This window comes from Rhipicephalus sanguineus, chromosome 8, assembly GCF_013339695.2.
Source record: "Rhipicephalus sanguineus isolate Rsan-2018 chromosome 8, BIME_Rsan_1.4, whole genome shotgun sequence".
Taxonomy (NCBI): Eukaryota; Metazoa; Arthropoda; class Arachnida; order Ixodida; family Ixodidae; genus Rhipicephalus; species Rhipicephalus sanguineus.
Genome location: NC_051183.1, coordinates 260,819 through 278,435, shown reverse-complemented (window position 1 = coordinate 278,435; position 17,617 = coordinate 260,819). Strand labels below are relative to the sequence as shown.

The 17,617-nt window shown below is 46.5% G+C and overlaps 1 long non-coding RNA gene across 1 annotated transcript in view; it reads right to left on the bottom strand.

Annotated features, from left to right (window-relative positions):
* LOC119401208 (uncharacterized) overlaps positions 1–12,247 on the bottom strand; it is a 174,503-nt gene extending 162,256 nt beyond the window's left edge. Inside the window, exon 1 of the long non-coding RNA XR_005185388.2 lies at positions 11,717–12,247. This is a non-coding gene — a long non-coding RNA (uncharacterized LOC119401208). The remainder of the gene's footprint in view (positions 1–11,716) is intronic.
* Positions 12,248–17,617: the final 5,370 nt, after the last annotated feature.

Here is a 17,617-nt window from a genome sequence, read left to right as displayed (position 1 = left end):
ATTGTAAGCGAGGAGTGACTTTTGATTGCTTCCAGGAAGAAAAATCACAGCATATCCACGGAGTGAATGATGATGAGTGGGCGAAGCTGCGGAGGTTCATCGGTAAACCGTGAATCTTCCGTGGCATTCTGCCCAGTACATCATCACCGACGTGAGATCGGGCGCGTTTATACTAAAGGTTCGATGAGAGTTATGACGACTTGCAGCTCACTTTAATTTACATGTACGCTGTGAATTTTCATTGTTTAGAAAACCAATGCTTTAGAAAACATCTGGCGTCTTTCGTTAAGCAGCTGGCGTCTTTTCGTTTTGCTTTTAGAAACATCTGGCGTCTTTTCGTTGGTTTATTTCATCAATCAACGGCGTTTTGAACACATTTTTATTGTTTAATCACGCACAGGAGAAAATCTCACCAGGCACTACCTTGGAGGTAAAACAATGGCTGCTAATGGGAATGAGAGACAGAAGAAGTCGGCTTTTTAGCTAACACTTACACTTCTACTTCTACTCACGTTTCCTACTGGAACATGCCAATGGCTGCTAATGGGGAATGAGAGACAGAAGAATTCGGCTTTTAGTTAACGCGCACGCTGCGAATTTTTTATTGTTCAACAACGTCTCAGGAAAAATCTCCCACCGGCACCACCTTGGAGGTCAAAGCGTAAGACTGGTTACGCACTACGACTACTACGACTACGACTACGAGGGACGAACGGGTGCCGCCTTAAGGAGCTTCGCCCCTAAAAATAATTATTTCGGTATTCGTTTGTAACGCGAGGGTCGACTTTAGGTAGCAAAAATCTGGAAAAAAAAAAAAACTCGCGTTACATTCGAGTAAATGCGGTACCTAGTAATAAAAAATGACGCAAGCCAAGCGTCGGGTATCTAATTTTTAATGCCAGTGAATGCATAGCGCACTGGTTGCGGGGCGCTTTTGGTTATCCGTTCACATCCAATTACGGTTTAAAAGTCGCGTTGAGCAATATAGATTGCCTGCGAATTGAGGCCCTGTGCAAAATCTTTCCCCCGAGCCCGTTCCACGTATCCAAAAGTCTTTGCTTTTGCGTAATGTATGCAGGGGTCTGAAACTCACCGCAGCTATACAGTGGGCCGCTGCAGCGAAATTTAGTCTCCTCCAAGGGCAGCGATAGTGAGTAAGATTGAAGCAAGTGTCAGCTAACGATGCCATTTGAAAGGCCTTTCCCATATCTCACATGCGGGTCATTTACGAAGGGTATTTCACGCCAGGATTCGATAAACATATCCATACTGATATCCAGAATGTCTGAAATCTGGACGCCAGTTCTGAGTTTTTATTGCACGGTTGTTTTACCGCATCGTGACCGCATGGGGTGCCTCAAAAAAAAAAAAAAATATGCTTGAGACCAGTCAGGTCGGTGTAGCTCATGGACATATTTATTTATTTTTTTTTTATGAGGAACAAAGACGGCCGTGTGCGGGCCGGGCCGCTTGCGAGAGGTACGCGGGCCACGTGTTTTGAAACCCCTAGCGTAACGCAAGTGCCAGATTAAATTTCGGGAGCTGGAAAGGCGCCTTGGCCGCCCTGTTTTGACACCGCATACTCGAACGGCAGCGGCTGCGACGCTTACTAGATCTTGACAGTTTGATTTAAAGAAGAGGGAACAAGAAAGGAGCCAAGGAAGGAGCCAAGTAATTTTTTGTGCCGCCACCGGCCTGAAAAAGTAGCCAAACTGACGAAAAGTAGCCAAACCTGGAAACCGTAACGTATAAGTCACCGTGACAGTATTGTTGCTATACGAGTATCCAGGTCGGCGACCTCACGGTACAGAGTAATTTGCACAATTTTGCGCCTAATTACCGACGTTTTGTTAACTTTCTAATTATTAGCGGCTCTGTTCTGAAGATGGCTACTTCTAATTTATGACTTTTACAGCCCGAAATCCACATTATTTCCCAAGGAGAAACCGATGAGAGCAGAATTAATTGGCCTGACTTAACTGATTAGAGCTATCGTGTAATTAGCAGTTACAGGCGAGGGAAACACGAGGTCCGGGGTGAGCAACGAGACCCCGGCGTACACTTCCACTTCCGACTCACTTTCCTGTACGCAGCGCACATTACGCCCGAAATCTGCTTGCGTCTCCAGCAAAAACCGCTGAGCAAACGAGAACGGAGGTTGTACAACCGGCTGCCGACGTTGCAACATATTTAAGATATTTGTGTCAAAATTTTTGTTTCTTATCATATGCTATAGGATCTCCCAGCTAACGTACCAGGTAGCGTCTGTGTCCCAGCTAACATAACACCCTTAGCTCCTCAAGGGTGTTTTAGGTAAAACAGTAACCCTTACTCAAACGAAAGGGCTATTTAGTGAAGCAAAACATCTTTACACCCCAATTTTCGCAGACTGTTTTCCATTTCAGCATCTAGCGCACAGCACAAGCCAACGACCGAGTGACAACCGGCAAGGAACGGAACGCGTACACAGATGTGAAACACACGATATGATTACGACGCACGCAGCATAGTGAGAGATTCCGGGTAAATTTTAAGCGTGAAACGCTTTTAGCTCCCGTTGGCGCCGACCTTCAAGTGACCTTGAGTCAATAGCCAGAGCCGTTATCCGGGCACTCAAACAAGAATATCTGGGCAACCAATCAGAAGTCTGAGAAAATGCGGTTTCTGGCCAACAACCGTTCCTACAGGACCGCATTACATACTCTACTTACTGCTCATAAAAGTTACAAGAAATATTGCTGCCGAGTTCTTATTAATGTTTGTTCACAATATCACCGAAATTGTAACTTCTAGTAAGTTTTATTTGTCATTTCTAATAGTTGCGTTTCAAAGGAAGATACAGGACACCGTACACTTGATTGTCATGTTAACGTGTGAAGCAGCGCACTGAGGCAAGGCACAAAAGGAACGAAAACGACAGGACAACCGACAGGACAATCGTTTCGTTTTTCTTTGTGCCTTGTCTCAGTACGCTGCGTCGCACATTAACATGAACTATCACCAACTCGCCCAACTGTCAACATTACTGAACTTGATTGCCATACTTTGGTGCTGAGACAGGGTTGTCTGTGCTCTCTTCAACGCCAGCGATTCGTGTGTATCGCGGCGAGGGTTCTGCGCCGCTTCCTTCGACAGATGGCGCCACGCTGCGTGACCATGGCGGCAGCGTGCGGCGCGGATTATGTTTGGCACAGACGAGACTTGCAACGCGGTTCAGTTGAAAACTGGTTCTTTCCGGCTCAGTACGCTTCCAGGCCTGCGTCGCGTCGTGGTTGCAAATTAAAGGGACACTAAAGAGAAACAACGAATTGGCTTAGATTGATAAAGTGTGCTCGGAGAACTCTTGTGTAGTTTATTTCACCACCATAGGTTTATTATTAGCGGAGAAAACCAAGTTCAAAGTTTCGTTCTTAAATTTCGCGCTGAACTTTGTAATTCCTGACGTAAAAGATTTCAAAGAGCATTTAACGTATTTTGGTGCCACTGGCTCGACGAAATTTCCACAAACTAGTTATATCAAGTCTCTGGCCCCCTCAGAGGACAATGTACTTCGATTTAACCGATTAGGAACTACGTAGGTTCAAGCAGGCGCCGTCAAAAATATGTGACGTCACGGCAAATGGTGCGGGAATTCCAAGGTGGCGTCGCCACCTGTATTTTCTTTTTGCGCGTTTTCTCGCTTATTAAGCGTCTTCTCGCAGCAAGCGTGGTGTTTTTGGTATCGTGGAAGAGCACTTTACTAATGCGAGAAAAATCGTTTTGCTCTTTAGTGTCCATTTAAGATTGCGGCTATAGTGTCATCTCCAACCAATCTGCTTTGCCGGAAGCCACTTCATGCTTACATACTCACTCGATTACCGGAGAGCCTGCCATTTCAAGAGAATTAGGCTTTTACAAGTTACAGATTTCAGTGGAGGCCGCGGCATTTTTCGCGAAAAACCCGACGCCGGCGAGTGTACAGAAATGCGGGAGTATACACAAATGCGACTCTCGAAGGTGCGCCGGTCGCAGGCGTATTTGCACGCGCCGTTTTCCAGTGACTGACGCTCTCTCGATCGTGGGCTTGTGAAGGATCAGCCGTTTCTGATACGGCAATCTGATCGTTTATCAAGGTGACTTGTCGGTTCACGTTGCCACATTTCATTGTTGCCTGGATGTGAGCGCATGACCGTCGTTGTTGCTCGTAGCGAGAGAAGTTCTGCGCTGCCAGGCACGTGGATGAAGGTCAATTTCTTGGCATGGAGGAAGGAAAAAGTTAGGAGGAAGCACTGCGCAATGACAAAGAAGAAAGAAAGAAAGAAAGAAAGAAAGAAAGAAAGAAAGAAAGGAAATAATGAAAGAAAGAGAGAGAGGAAGAAAGAAAGGAATGAAAGAAAGAGAGAAAGGAAGAAAGAAAGAAAAGAAAGAAAGGAAGGAAGGAAGAAAGAGAGAAAGGAAGGAAGCAATTAAGGAAGGATGGAAGGAAGAAACGTGTGCGTCATGCACGCACACGATATGCTTCGCTTGCCCCCATTTTCCCGATATGGCAAGGGCTCCTGAATTATCTCTGTCGGCGCAGCAGAACACACATAACGACATTCTATGTCGCTCGCAGCGGTGGACTCAGCAGGTGAAATGCGCGCCAGTGGTTCAATCCGAACCGCATCAATTCCGCACTGAAACTGCGGAAAAAGCGGCGCTATCGCTCAGGGCAGTAACCTCCACTTATTGTCATTCCATTACTAGCTATTCTGAAGCAGCAGTACACAATTTTACGAAAGGTCGGGCCTCGGCTCCCGTACAGCATGTACTGTATAGACATCAACCGACACCCACGACCGATCCAAGCCTTACGAGCACTAGAGCACTTCTCCATACCCGGCAACGACGCCGCCCACACCACCACGCGAGGATTAATAAGCCACCCGAGCACCCGGGCAGATCATGCTAGGATCAGAGAGGGGTCGCACGGTCGGTTACCAGGAAATGACTCAGTGCACTACGTGTTAGCTAAGGCAGTACGTGTGCGGGTTTTGCGCACACCGCTCTTCACTCACTCCCTTACCACAGAGGGCCCACTAGCGTGCACCGGTACATCTACAAGTGTAAACGAGCATTTGTTTTTCTTCTTCAAGGATTTCGACCCCCCCCCCCCCCATCCCTGTAAGGGGTTCTTGCGCCTCCCCTGCCTGCCCTTCCCTTTCTTTCTAAATATACTCTAAAGGCTCATTCACGTCTGCGACTGGCATCGGTCGTGCGACCAATTGCGGCTGGCGACCAAAAAGCGACTCAAGGCGACCGATACCCCTCCTATACCCGTACGACTTACACCCGTCTGTTTGCATATGGCTCGCGTCGCGATTGCCCCGCAAAATAATAATAATATATGGGGTCTAACGTCCTAAAACCACGATATGATTATGAGAGACGCCGTAGTGGAGGGCTCCGGAGATTTCGACCGCCTGAGTGCACCTAAATCTAAGTACACGGGCCTCAAACATTTTCGCCTCCATCGAAAATGCGGCCGCCGCGGCCGGGATTCGATCCCACGACCTTCGGGTCAGCAGTCGAGCGCCATAACCACTAGACCACCGTGGCGGGGTGCCCCGCAAATTACGCTGACGTCCTGTCCCTGGGCATCTGATTGGTTCAGAGGTGTGCGACTGCAGTCGCGCCTATGAAGAAATTCACGCAACTCCAGGAAGTGAATCATGACGAGTGGGCGAAGCTCTGGATATCGTGTGGGTGAATAACCGTACGTTACCAGAGCGTTGCCCCATTGAATGTAAATGAGTGACATAAAGAGTCGACGACAAAGCTAGGTCCTAAAGTCCATAATGTGTGCGTTGAAGTCGCCGACTAGTATAAAGGGTTTGTGCTTGTAAGTGTTTCATATTGCTTCGTCACAATTATGATTGACGTTCCTCTATTGTTAAATCTGATGTTTCGATTTCACACGGTGCTGCGCCGTGCGCACGGACGCCAAACGGACGGACAAGCCTCGGCCTTAAGGTGCTTCGCCCCTAAAATCGAGCAGTGAGCCACTGAGCCACGGCAGACGCTTAACGAGTAAATCTCCCATTCGCGACCGTTACCAGCCAGTCGCTTTGCGACTAACTTGGCCGCACGACCGGCGCTAGTCGCAAGTATGAACGATCATTTACTTATCTAAACCGTTGACCAGTTAATCCCTCGATCAATTTTGGATCGCAGGTCTTCTGAAACCTGGAGCCCTTGTATAGGTAGTCTCGCTGTATGAACGTCCCGTCATTACCTTAAAATGTACTGGGTAGTGTATCCGGAGCTTCATCTTGAGCCAAACACACGCCTCATCCTAATGCGTATGCTTCCCGCATGTTCTCGTCCTTATGGCCATCTCGGGCTTCAAACAGCAAAGCGCAGCCGCTTGTGTTATCACACAGATTTCAGCTGTTTCAATTTATCTTCCTTTTCGACGAATTCGTAAACCTCTAGAACAGCGGTGTCAAGCGCACCTCAGCCAGCGGGCCGCCGCCACGAAATTTAGTCTCCCGCAAGGGCCGGGACATTGGAGAAGGTTAGGGTGGCGGCGGCGGGATTTCAAACAAAATGTCAGCTAACGTTGACATGTGAAAGAAGGCCTTTCCCCTATCACAAATATGGTATGGGATATGACTGGTAATTTCTGAAGAAGACTTGACGTCAGTTTTCGATATATATATATATATATATATATATATATATATATATATATATATATATATATATATATATATATATATATATATATATATATATACTGATCTCGAGAATGACTGAAGTCCTCGAAGCCGATTCTCAAATATGGAGTTTTTGTTGCACCGTTACGTTTCAACACATGGTGACCACATGGGATGGGGTGGCTTACGAAAGAAACGACTGAGACCAGTCACGTCTCTGCAGCTCATGCAGAGACGCTTATTAGGGAAAAAAAATATGGGACGAAGACAGCCATGTGTGAACCGGGCCGCATGTTTGAGACTCCTGTTGTAATCATTCTTTTTTTAAATTTCCATAACTAAACGAACCATGTAGATCCGTGCGTTTTACCAGTTAACACAACGATCGAATTCTCGATCAGACTTTAACGGAACCAGCTGTAAACCTAGCTATCTCCGTGTTAATGAAAAAAGTAAGGAACTCTGTCGACTTCGCGTTATATTGTTTACAGATCGCATAGCGAAGCTCACGATGCACGCCGGAAGTTAATGAGGGGATAATCTCACGCAAAGCATTTTTTTTTCTCTCGCAGAATCGATGACACATTAATAATGACCCAGGCACGTACGGCTTTCCTGCACAGCGCACGCAAGGCTTCGACAGAGCGCTGTTCGAATATTAAACGGGAATTAAACGGTACAAACGCTTCGCGGCGCCTTCGGGCTAAACGACAGTTTGATAATTAACGGCTGCTGCTATAGGCACCGGTAAGCGAGGAGAGCGCAACGTTGTTTTTAGTTGTCCGCGCTGTTGTTTGTGCCGTCCTTTTACCGGTCCTCTTGTCTTTCGCGATCTTTTCATCTCAAGTTTTTGTCTAGTTTGAGTAAACGTCAGCGCATATATATGCTTTACAAAACTTGCCCACTCACGCCCCGTCGCGCAGGCTGATGGACAAAAAAAAATAAATAAAAAATAATAAGGCAGCTTTGCACTAGGGGTGCCTGAAGTGCGGAGCTGGGCAGCCTTCTTTGTTTCTCTTCGGTTTTCTCTTTCTTTCCTCCTCTCGTTCGTTCTTTTTCTCTTTTCCAGTTTTTTTCTGTCCTTTTTTCTCCCCTTATTTCTATGTATTTCTATTTTTCTTCCTATTTTGTTTTCCTTTTTCTCTCTTCCTATTTCTCGCTTTCTTCCTCTTTTGCGTTACGCCAAGCGATGACAGCGCGCGACAGCCCGGGCCCCTAAAGTGCTCCGCACTTAAAAATTAAAAAAAAAATTAATTCGGTCAGCAATGTATGGAAACATGGTCAGGATGAAGTTCAGGAGGGGGTTTGTCCAGAATTTCGACGTGGGGTCGGGGGTAACCAGAACGTGTGTATGTGAGGGGGAACGGGGGGGTGGAGGTTGGCGAGGTTTGACTTCTGGGGGGTGTCGCGATCCTCCTGGGGGGGTGGGGTATAAATCCCTGAGTGAGCTGACTATTTGAAACAAAACCTTGACGGTACTCGCGTTTCACGCCCTAGGTCACAGAACTTGTATTCGGTATAGGTGATGTCAACCCGACGCGGTGGTCTAGTGGTTACGGTGCTTGACTGCTAATCCCGACGGTCGCGGGATCGAATCTCGGCCGCGGCGGCCGCACCTCGCTGGAGGTACAACGCTGGAGACCGGTGTGCTTAGATTTAGGTGCCACGATCACGCGAATTACGACAACTCTCTTTCACGTTTGATATTTAAGATGGAAAAAAATAAAAACTAGGCGGTCGAAAATTCCGGAACCCTCCACTACGGCGACTCTCATAATCATATTAAGGTTCTGGGACGTAAAACCCCAATAATTATAGGTGTTCCTTTGAAGTAAATTCAGTTGCATGTTGGCGCTCTTCTGTTCCTCGTTCATTCATTTCCGTTGTGTGTGTGCGTGCGTGTGTGTGTGTGTGTATGAATTAAGTTACAGTTCGTAACTGAAGCTAATATGAAGCAAACAGGCGTTGTTGCCATATGCCGCGCGCGGCTGCGGACAGTGTTGTTAAACAGGCTTGCCGAAATAATCGTGTACAGTCATGGGCAAATAAAACACGACATAGTTTGGGGTTAAAGGGCCCCTAAACCACCTCCGATTTTTTTTTTTTTTTCGCATTTCAAGTAAACGCGCGCGCATCGAGTTGAGAATGCTGTCACGATCAGCAGTGCCAAACGCGGCAACGCTGCGAGTCGCGGGAGCCCCATAAACTCCAAGAAAAAATGCCTTCTTCTTTCCGGGCCGTTCGGCAATCCTCAGCCCGTGTGTGTTCGCCGTGACGTCAACACTTTCGTCTGCTCGTCATCCACAATACCTGTTGGTCCGCTCGCAGGAACGTGCGCTCGCCGCTCTTCCTTCTCGTCCGGTGAGGAGGAGCACTCGGCAAGGAGGAGAGACGAGCCGACGAATGGAGCATAGCGAGGGAAAGAGCGAAACGTGCGAGGGCCTCCTTTGCGTCATCAAACGCGTGCAACTCCGCTATTACGGCACCTTTTCGAAAAATTCTCACGGCTACGTGTTCGTTGTAGGCTCGTGCACAACTACAACACCGCAACTGAATTTGGACCTCTGGGTAGTGTAGGGGCCATTTAAGAAAAATAACGCGGTATTTCGTTCTTGTTTACCGCCAGTACACGTAATGTCGACATGATTTAGGCTGGCGTGCTTACCTCGGCCCAAAGCATCTTCGGCAAGCTCATCATTGGCGTTCGTTAATTGCAGCAATCACGTGATTCGGGTTATGGACGGACCGTTTCAGTAAGTTTAGGTCGTCGAATTAGACAACGCGACTTATTTGAACAGTTAATAATACGTCCGTTGTCGCTCGATGATATATTGTCACGTTGGGCGGGGATGTGACGACAATTAATATACCAGCAATTAAGCTGTGGTAATTATCAGGTGACACAACGACTGTCGCACCTACGCGGCTGCACCTATTGTTGATGCTGTGGCTGATGCTGATCAATCATGCCTGAGCGATTTGTAATGTGTGGGCATCTAAACCACCCGCTCGTTGTGCAAATCACACGTACGAGTCACCAGATGCGTGTGTGTGTGGTAAAACACTAACGACAAGTGCTTCACATGCCAAAATCCCGGTATGACTACTATGAGGTATGCCATAGTTGGGTACTCCGGTTTCATGTCGCCCCCATGAAAACAAGGCCGCTTGTAACTATGTATGTATGTATGTATTTATGTATGTATGTATGTATGTATGTATGTATGTATGTATGTATGTATGTATGTATGTATGTATGTATGTATGTATGTATGTATGTATGTATGCATGTATGTATGTATGTATGATTCCGAGAGCATGAAATTCTTTCACTGGCTTTTACGACGTAATTACGTATTAGGAATCAAGTAAGCATTTCATTTTTGTTTTACCATTAAAACACCCGAATTAAGAATCATCGAATAAATGTACGAATCCATGATTGCAAGGTGATCGATGGGCACGCACATATGTAGAAGTTTAACTCCAGAAACGTATATGTATGTGCGGAATTCACTTAGCACATATTCTTCTCACCTTCGGAATGTTTCAGAAGAATCAATATCAGAAAGAACTTCGGCGTATGCATGCATATATGATGGCAATGACGTAACAGTTACGTAAGAAATCACTGACGAATCAGATATCGCATACGTACACCGTCAGACATTGGATGGCGTACGTATCATCGCAGCGTCTAGCTCGAGCGAAAACCGATGCGATTATATGCTTGCTTGAAACGACCAGACCGAGCGCAATGTAGTTGTTATCCCATTCGCACGGGCGCATTTTATTACATCGTAATCAAGCATTCATACACCCCCTAACACCCCTCTAACCTGCCCCCCCCCCCCCCCGCAAGAAACAAAAATCAATATGCTGGATAAACCACTGATCATGACGAATCCCTTTGAGCCGTAGAAAAACGGGAAAAAAATATATACAAGTAGACAGACCAGGAACCCCGCAGTGACTTAGAATTACCCCTCCACGTGTGAATCCACGTGTGAGGCATTTAGCTTAAACTTGGCGCTTTAAAGTTTCCAGTGCACTCGTAAAATTGGTTTGTGCATATGGTTGTGCATATATAAATACACAGAACTGCAATATTTTCTGTTTTGCATATGGTCACGATGCTTGTGCTTCACAGGTGTGTATACCTTTGCTGAACCTTTGCTGCACAAAGCACATTAATTTGGCAGTTCGTTTCTTGATGTGCTTTCCACGATAAACTACTTTCGCTGCAGACAGCGTGAATAAGTTGACAGGCTGCAACGTGCAAGATGGTTCATGACAGCACTATCGTTAATTGATTTAGAGAGCTGTCACGGCGCAAGAAAGATCGCACCTTTGTTCACAACGATCCTTCATAGCGGCATCAGCATTTCGACGGTGCACGCTCTAATTATCGCATTCGAGTTTCGATGCATGTTCGCGATGCTGCATGTCTCAGCTCTGGGTGTCGCGCACGGTTCTTGCATTCGAAAGACCCGTTCTGCGTGGCCTGTTCTTGTTTAGATAGCTATAGGATGTCCCTGCAATTTTTAAACTCTCAAAACGCAGTGACATCCGCGCTAACGAGAAATGCGCAAGTCATGCATAACGGCTCTTCCTAATGTAAGAACCTCACGCGACAGCGAGCTCTGTCAAACACACCGCATGCACGGCAGGTACACCGCAAGTGACAGCCGCCGAGTGGCTTGCTTTGACACCGGAGCGATACGGTCCATTTAGCGCGCGCAGGTTTCTCGCAGCCGTGCAAACCGAAATTCGATGACGTCTCCACCCCATCCCACGAGGCGCGCAAATCTAGTTTCCGCAATATGCGATTAGCCAATGCGATTGCTGCGAGTTACTTTGCGCAGGCTTGTCAAGCATCGATCCTTATCGCTGGTGCGGAGGATGGAGAGGGAAAAGAGAAAGAGAAGAAAGTGCTGGCCGGGGATCAGTCGACAGTTTACGGTTTTTTTTTTTTTTTTGCAAAGGATAGCCGAGAAAGCGAATAATCGCGGACCGCAAAGCATGCAAACCGTACGTACCGTTGATGAGGATCCTTTCTCTTGCTACCTCAGAGATGCCAGGCGGGATCAACGGGATCGGATCAGATGCAACGGCTCAGCTGTTACGAAGTGCGGTCGCTGCAGCCCGGGCTTTGGTGTTGCCGACTTCGGCTGCGGTTGCACCCGTTTATGCGCTCAGTGTTCGCGAGCACTCGCGTCATGCTGTCGGTGGCAATCGGAACTGAAGTGACGACAACTGAGCGGTCCGTGACACGAGGAGAGAAAACACGGCACGACTTCGCTGTGCAGAGGCGACAAAAAATAGAGAAGCGCCGGAGCGCGGTGGTGCACACGCGGGGTGCAGGCACTGCACTTGCTTGGCGACGGCCGGACGCCCGTCGTGAATCTCTGCTTTTTTTTGGGAGGAGTCGAAGCGGTGCTGCCATCTGCGGGCGCCTGGCGTCACGGCTTCGGGACAAATTGAGGCCTCCGAGAAGGTCGACTCAGAGTGCGTGCTCGAAATGTCGATGTCGAACATGAGAAACAGGTTGAAAGCTTCAAGTGCGCAACGTGTCACCCAAAAGATGTCTCGAAAGTCAATGTATCGACAAGGAAACGCTGGCTCAAGAGATATTCTTCGTTAGCCCATTGCGAGTGCTGAAGAAAAATTCTGAAGTTGACGACTGTCTTGGAGGCTACGTATTAACTGTACATTCGGAGGCTTCATGTCATAGTACGTCAATCATATCAGTCGCGAAACTCCCTTCCGAAGCCCAAAACTAGCACAAGAAAACGGACAGCTTTTTGGAGGTTAGCGAGCCGACGAGTCACCTAGGAGCGTCGACAAAAAACAAACCACACATCGCTACAGTTTTCGCTGTGATTCGCTTTTACGCGCGAGTTACGACGGCGAGAATGAGGAGAAGTGCTATCAAGGAAGTTCAAAGAGTTCTGTGGCCGCCATATCATATGCAAATAAGTAAAGTGCAAAAGTAAGAGCACACTACTTGCTTCTTCGAAGTAGCGAGCCCATGTAACACAAGGGGGAAAATATGCAATTTATTGGTTAACTTTCTGGCCGACAAGCGGCGTCACTATAAGTAAACCACCTGCGCTCGTGACTAATGTTGTGTGCATAGTTGTGTGCGACATTTCAGATGCATTTCACAACTCGCTTGGCTGAAGAACTGCTGCCACAAGAGCGGGGATTTTTTTTTTCCTTCTCTTTTTCTCACACTCAGAGTAGCAGTCGTGTCTTACAAATGAAATTCTAGACAAGCCCTTAAACCGCAATAGAAGTTCAGCGGGAAATTAAAATGTTCCGAGCCTAGCGAAATCTACCTCGGGAGGATCATTTCGCTAGGCCCCAACAGTGAGACGATGTTGGCTGCTGCTAAAGTAACCCCTTGTAGGTTAAAACCCGGCTTTTGTGTATACTTATATAAAGTACAAAGAAATAGCATAAAACAAATTCATCAAAATCAAGCTAGTACTTTACTGAAAAAAAGAAAAGTGGGACACATCTGACTCAACATCTTTTGCGATCACACCACCGGTAAAGTGTACTAGAATATTTTAGCACCGGGTATTTGGGATGAAACGGCCGAAACAAGTGGCGCAGAGTATAGCCCTTCTCAAATTGTGCAGAGGAGCATCACGTGCGCCTCACTTAAAAGAACACCACCTGTGGTCTGTTCCTGTAAAGTTCACTTCACTGCATGTACAAACCTTTTTTTTTTTTTTGCCGATTTTGTTGTCCTTTCTTTCACGGTGGAAACGGCGGAGTACAGCTGTTGTTGTCCCTGAATATCTGCCCACTTTTCAATAAGTGTACGATCAAGAAAAATATTCCAATGCACCATTATTGACAATTAGGCTTAGTGAAGAACGTGTCAGTTTCGCAGAGTACATTGTTTTGATGCATTTATCGGTCGAGTTACTGCACAAGTTTACAAAAACACATGATTACTGGATGCTAAAATCGTCACTCTAGGAAACCAGAAGCATTGAAAATTACCTGGCACTTAGAATGGCAGACTTCTTTTTTTATCTGAACGAGAGGAAAATTCAGCTTTCGTGAAAAATGGCGCCACCTATCGATGGCGCGGCAAAACAATTTTTCTCAAGCTTACAAAGGTCTTCGCCAAGATAGCAGCAACATGCGTTGCTCTAATTGCGACAGGTGACGTTGGAGAAAACTTTTCTGCAGAAGGAAGGATAATCAGGATAACTTATCCCCATTGCCTTGAATCTCCCAGCGAAGTCATGCGTTCCCTCCTTTTGCGCACACAGCATCAGACCAACACGTACATACGAGACTTCCAAAACAGAGCGCATTGGTCGGGAAGTTTGTTCAGCCGCATAGAGCAGCTTTATCTGTGCTGCACGCGAGCTATGGCATCGTGATCAGGTGTTGACAGAGAGACAACGAAATTTATTGGATCCTGAGGAGTTGACCCCCTAACGGGGGGCCATTGTAACCGCTGGCCGTGCCCATGTAGAGGACAGAACGCCGTGACGCTCCGCCCTTTCCTGGGCCCTCTGGATAGCCTGCCTTTGGAATGCCGTGCTTCTGACGGCCTCCTCCCATTCGGCTTCGCTGGAGAGCAGGTTGACAACCTTTTTTTCTTTGCTATAAGCTCCTGTGCTCTCTCCCATTTTTTTTTCTTCCTTACTTACCTCAGCGGGGTTGCTGTCCTGACAAGGACAAGCTCCCTTATCGAAAAGACAGCTTCAGAAACTGTACAACCATGCACTGATAGCGGGCTTCCATCTTCCCATGATCCTTTTTGTACTGAATTACTAAATGTACACCCTCCAGCAAAAGTGTGTGGGACGCAAAATTTTCAAGACAGATAAACTGCAGTTTTGTATGGCAACATAGCCTCCAATTAAATGCTCTACTAGGTCACAAGTGTCACCCACAAAGAGAGCAGAATTTAGCACTCACAGCGTACCCCATGTCCCACAAACTTTTGTCGCTCGGTGTACATACAGAGAAGCTCATTACCATACCATTCCGTTCTCCTCTCTCCATACTTGTCCTCCAAGGAACAAAAATAAACGGGCACATTGAAGTTGCTTTCTTCAACAGTTGTGTCTTGTGTATCCATAAAATTACTCATGAGAAGCCCCTACGACAGATTTAACTTGGGGTCTCTTTCTGCATGAATAATGGGTACATAAAATAAGCGGAAATTCAAAGCTTGGACTTCTTAAAGGAGTACTGACATGAATTTAAAAATTTTTCGGGTTGTTGCTCTAAATGAAAGCACGGGTGTCGAGAACCCTAAAAAGAGTGTCGTGGGGCCTGGGAATGCATTGCATATATTTTTAATACCGCTTCTTTCAACCAGCAGTTTCGGTTTCGAGAGGGCGGCTTCATAGTGACGTGTCAAGTCTGCCCGTGACGTCACGGGCAGACTGCAACCCACGAAATATGCACCTGCTGTCCTTTGCTGTCAGTCGAACGTGGTTCATGATGAGCGAACTGTCGTCCAGTGCCTCTGACAGCGATTTCTGTGATTTAGGCTGCATGCAGAACCCAGACTTCGCAAACCAAGCGAGCTGACTTGAAACGTCATAGGGCTGTCCATACGGTGAAGCTGCCTTACAGATGCTGGGAGATGAAAACTTTAAAACCAAACTTAAATATTTATACGTGTTCCCCGGATGCGGTGTGGGGAGAGCATTAACACTACATGCCAAGGAAACCAAAAACGTCCGTTTTGCTGCACTTCAAAATCGTGTCAGTACTCCTTTAAGATATGAAAAATGAAAAGAACACGTAGCAGCCAGACTGGCAAACTAGAGTCTGCTGCAAAAGAGAAGATTTTTGCAGGACCACGTTTGTCCTGTGCCATCTACATCTGCTTGACACTTAAACACCGCGATTCAGCATTATCAAAAGCTAAATGTGTACAGGGAACTTTTCTCTTATGCTATCTTGTGTAAATTCTTTGTATGTGCACACGACAATTACTTGTAAACAACTTGACGGATCTTTCAAAACAGCAAAACAAAAGCACAAAAGAGCGAGAGCATGAGGTAGCTACGACTTTCATAGTAAAAATGAAGCACACGGAACCAAAATGTGCCTGCTTGCATTCTTCACATCTGCATTTTAACACCACTCGCCACCACGTCACTAATTCTGTCGGCATGTTCATTGCGTCTTTAAGTACTCAGATCTATAGCTTGGGAGCGACGCTACAATGACTATGCAGAAGCGCCAACATTTCGAGTCTGTAAGGCACTTCACACCTGGCCTCCATTGTTGCACCTGCTCAGCTCGCGCACTGTGGTAACCTTCCTGAAGTCCCATCTACCGTGCCTCGCTTGATCAAGTGATTCAACACCGGGGGCCATATTCTGAAATGGTCACTTTCGGTGACAGTGTCGCTTTGCATGACATAGAAATCTCGCGTGTCCAGTGACAGAGGAGACTATACTTGACCACATTCACTCAACCAGATAATCAGCGCGCACTGAAATTGACATTGGCGATGTCTACAAAAGTGATCGGTCTCAGAATACGGCCCTAGGACATATTTAATACTCCTGGTGCATCAGCGACTTTCCAGTGTGTCGTCCAAAGGCAACAACACTTCCACATGGCTAAGTAACAAACATAACACCGTAGATGAATATTAACTGCATGCGTAAGCAACGTCTCTACAACAGCAAGTTTGTCACTCTTACTATAAGAGACTGCGTGGTAAGCTGAGAGAGACGCACAAGTATACAATGGTGGCGTCACCTGGTGGGCAGAGCTCGGCACAAGTTTGGTGCAATGTCAAATTCTGACAAAGTCTGCTCACAGAATCTGCAACGTTGCACCAACATCTCCTCAGCCTAGGTCTTGGCATGGACATCAGAAACGGGCGATTTAACTCACTTTCAAGTCCGAACTCCAGGGCCCAAATGGCTTCGGCTGCCCACCTGACATAGCCAGTTACAACTTAAGCAACAATGCTAGCTCCGCCCACAACTTTCACTGTACCTCCCACACGGAATTAGCATAAATGCTATTTAACAGCACTTACTTTCCCGACATCAAGCACTTCTCGAGTGTTTCAGATACACTCAAACCTCGATGTAACGAACATGGATATAACGAATTACCGGTTATAACGAAGTAAATGAAGCATAGTCTTGTCATAGTGTCACAAAAAAACGTTTATAACGAATTTTTCGGATATAACGAAGTTATTTTCGTGGCAGATGTGACTTTGTTATAATGAGGTTTGAGTGTAGTTTATTTGCCCATACGGACACGTTTGTTGCGCTGGTTTTAGGTCAGAAACTTGAACGGCCTTGTAAATTTCGTCAGGGATTCTGACCTCGCTGCTCCTCCAAACGTAACATTTTGGGTAGTAAAGGTGAGCCTTTAACCATTAATATGCGTAGTATTTACCTGAGCTGAGACAAGTACTTGTGCTTCGAGCGGTAACCAGCTAACACGACTGCCTTTCACAGGTGAATGACAGAAGCGCTGCGGTTGTGTGGCTGGAGCTTAGCTTACATCCTTTCTCGTTTTAGGTTCTTGCATCTATTTCTTTTCCCAGATACAGGTCTTGATTTTCACAGTTTTCTCCTGCATTCTCCTGACATGTGGCAGAGTGTAAGGGCCCATCACTGCACCACCGACAGATGTATTCGTACAGCATGGAATTACTGTGCAGATTTTGAGTGACAAAAAATTTGCTAGACCATTACTTTCAGTACCAGTACCTTCGTGCACAACTTCAGTAACAAAAAAGAAATTGAATAAAGCAGCACACTATGGATCTAAATTTTTTTTAGGTTCAAGCTTGCTCACAAACTCTAGAAGTGTTTTGTTTACATCTGTGCAAGTTGGATGAAGGCACGTCACAGAAATCGGTCGCAACGAGGCGCACAGCCATTCCATGACGCACCAATAAAACATGCACTATCAAG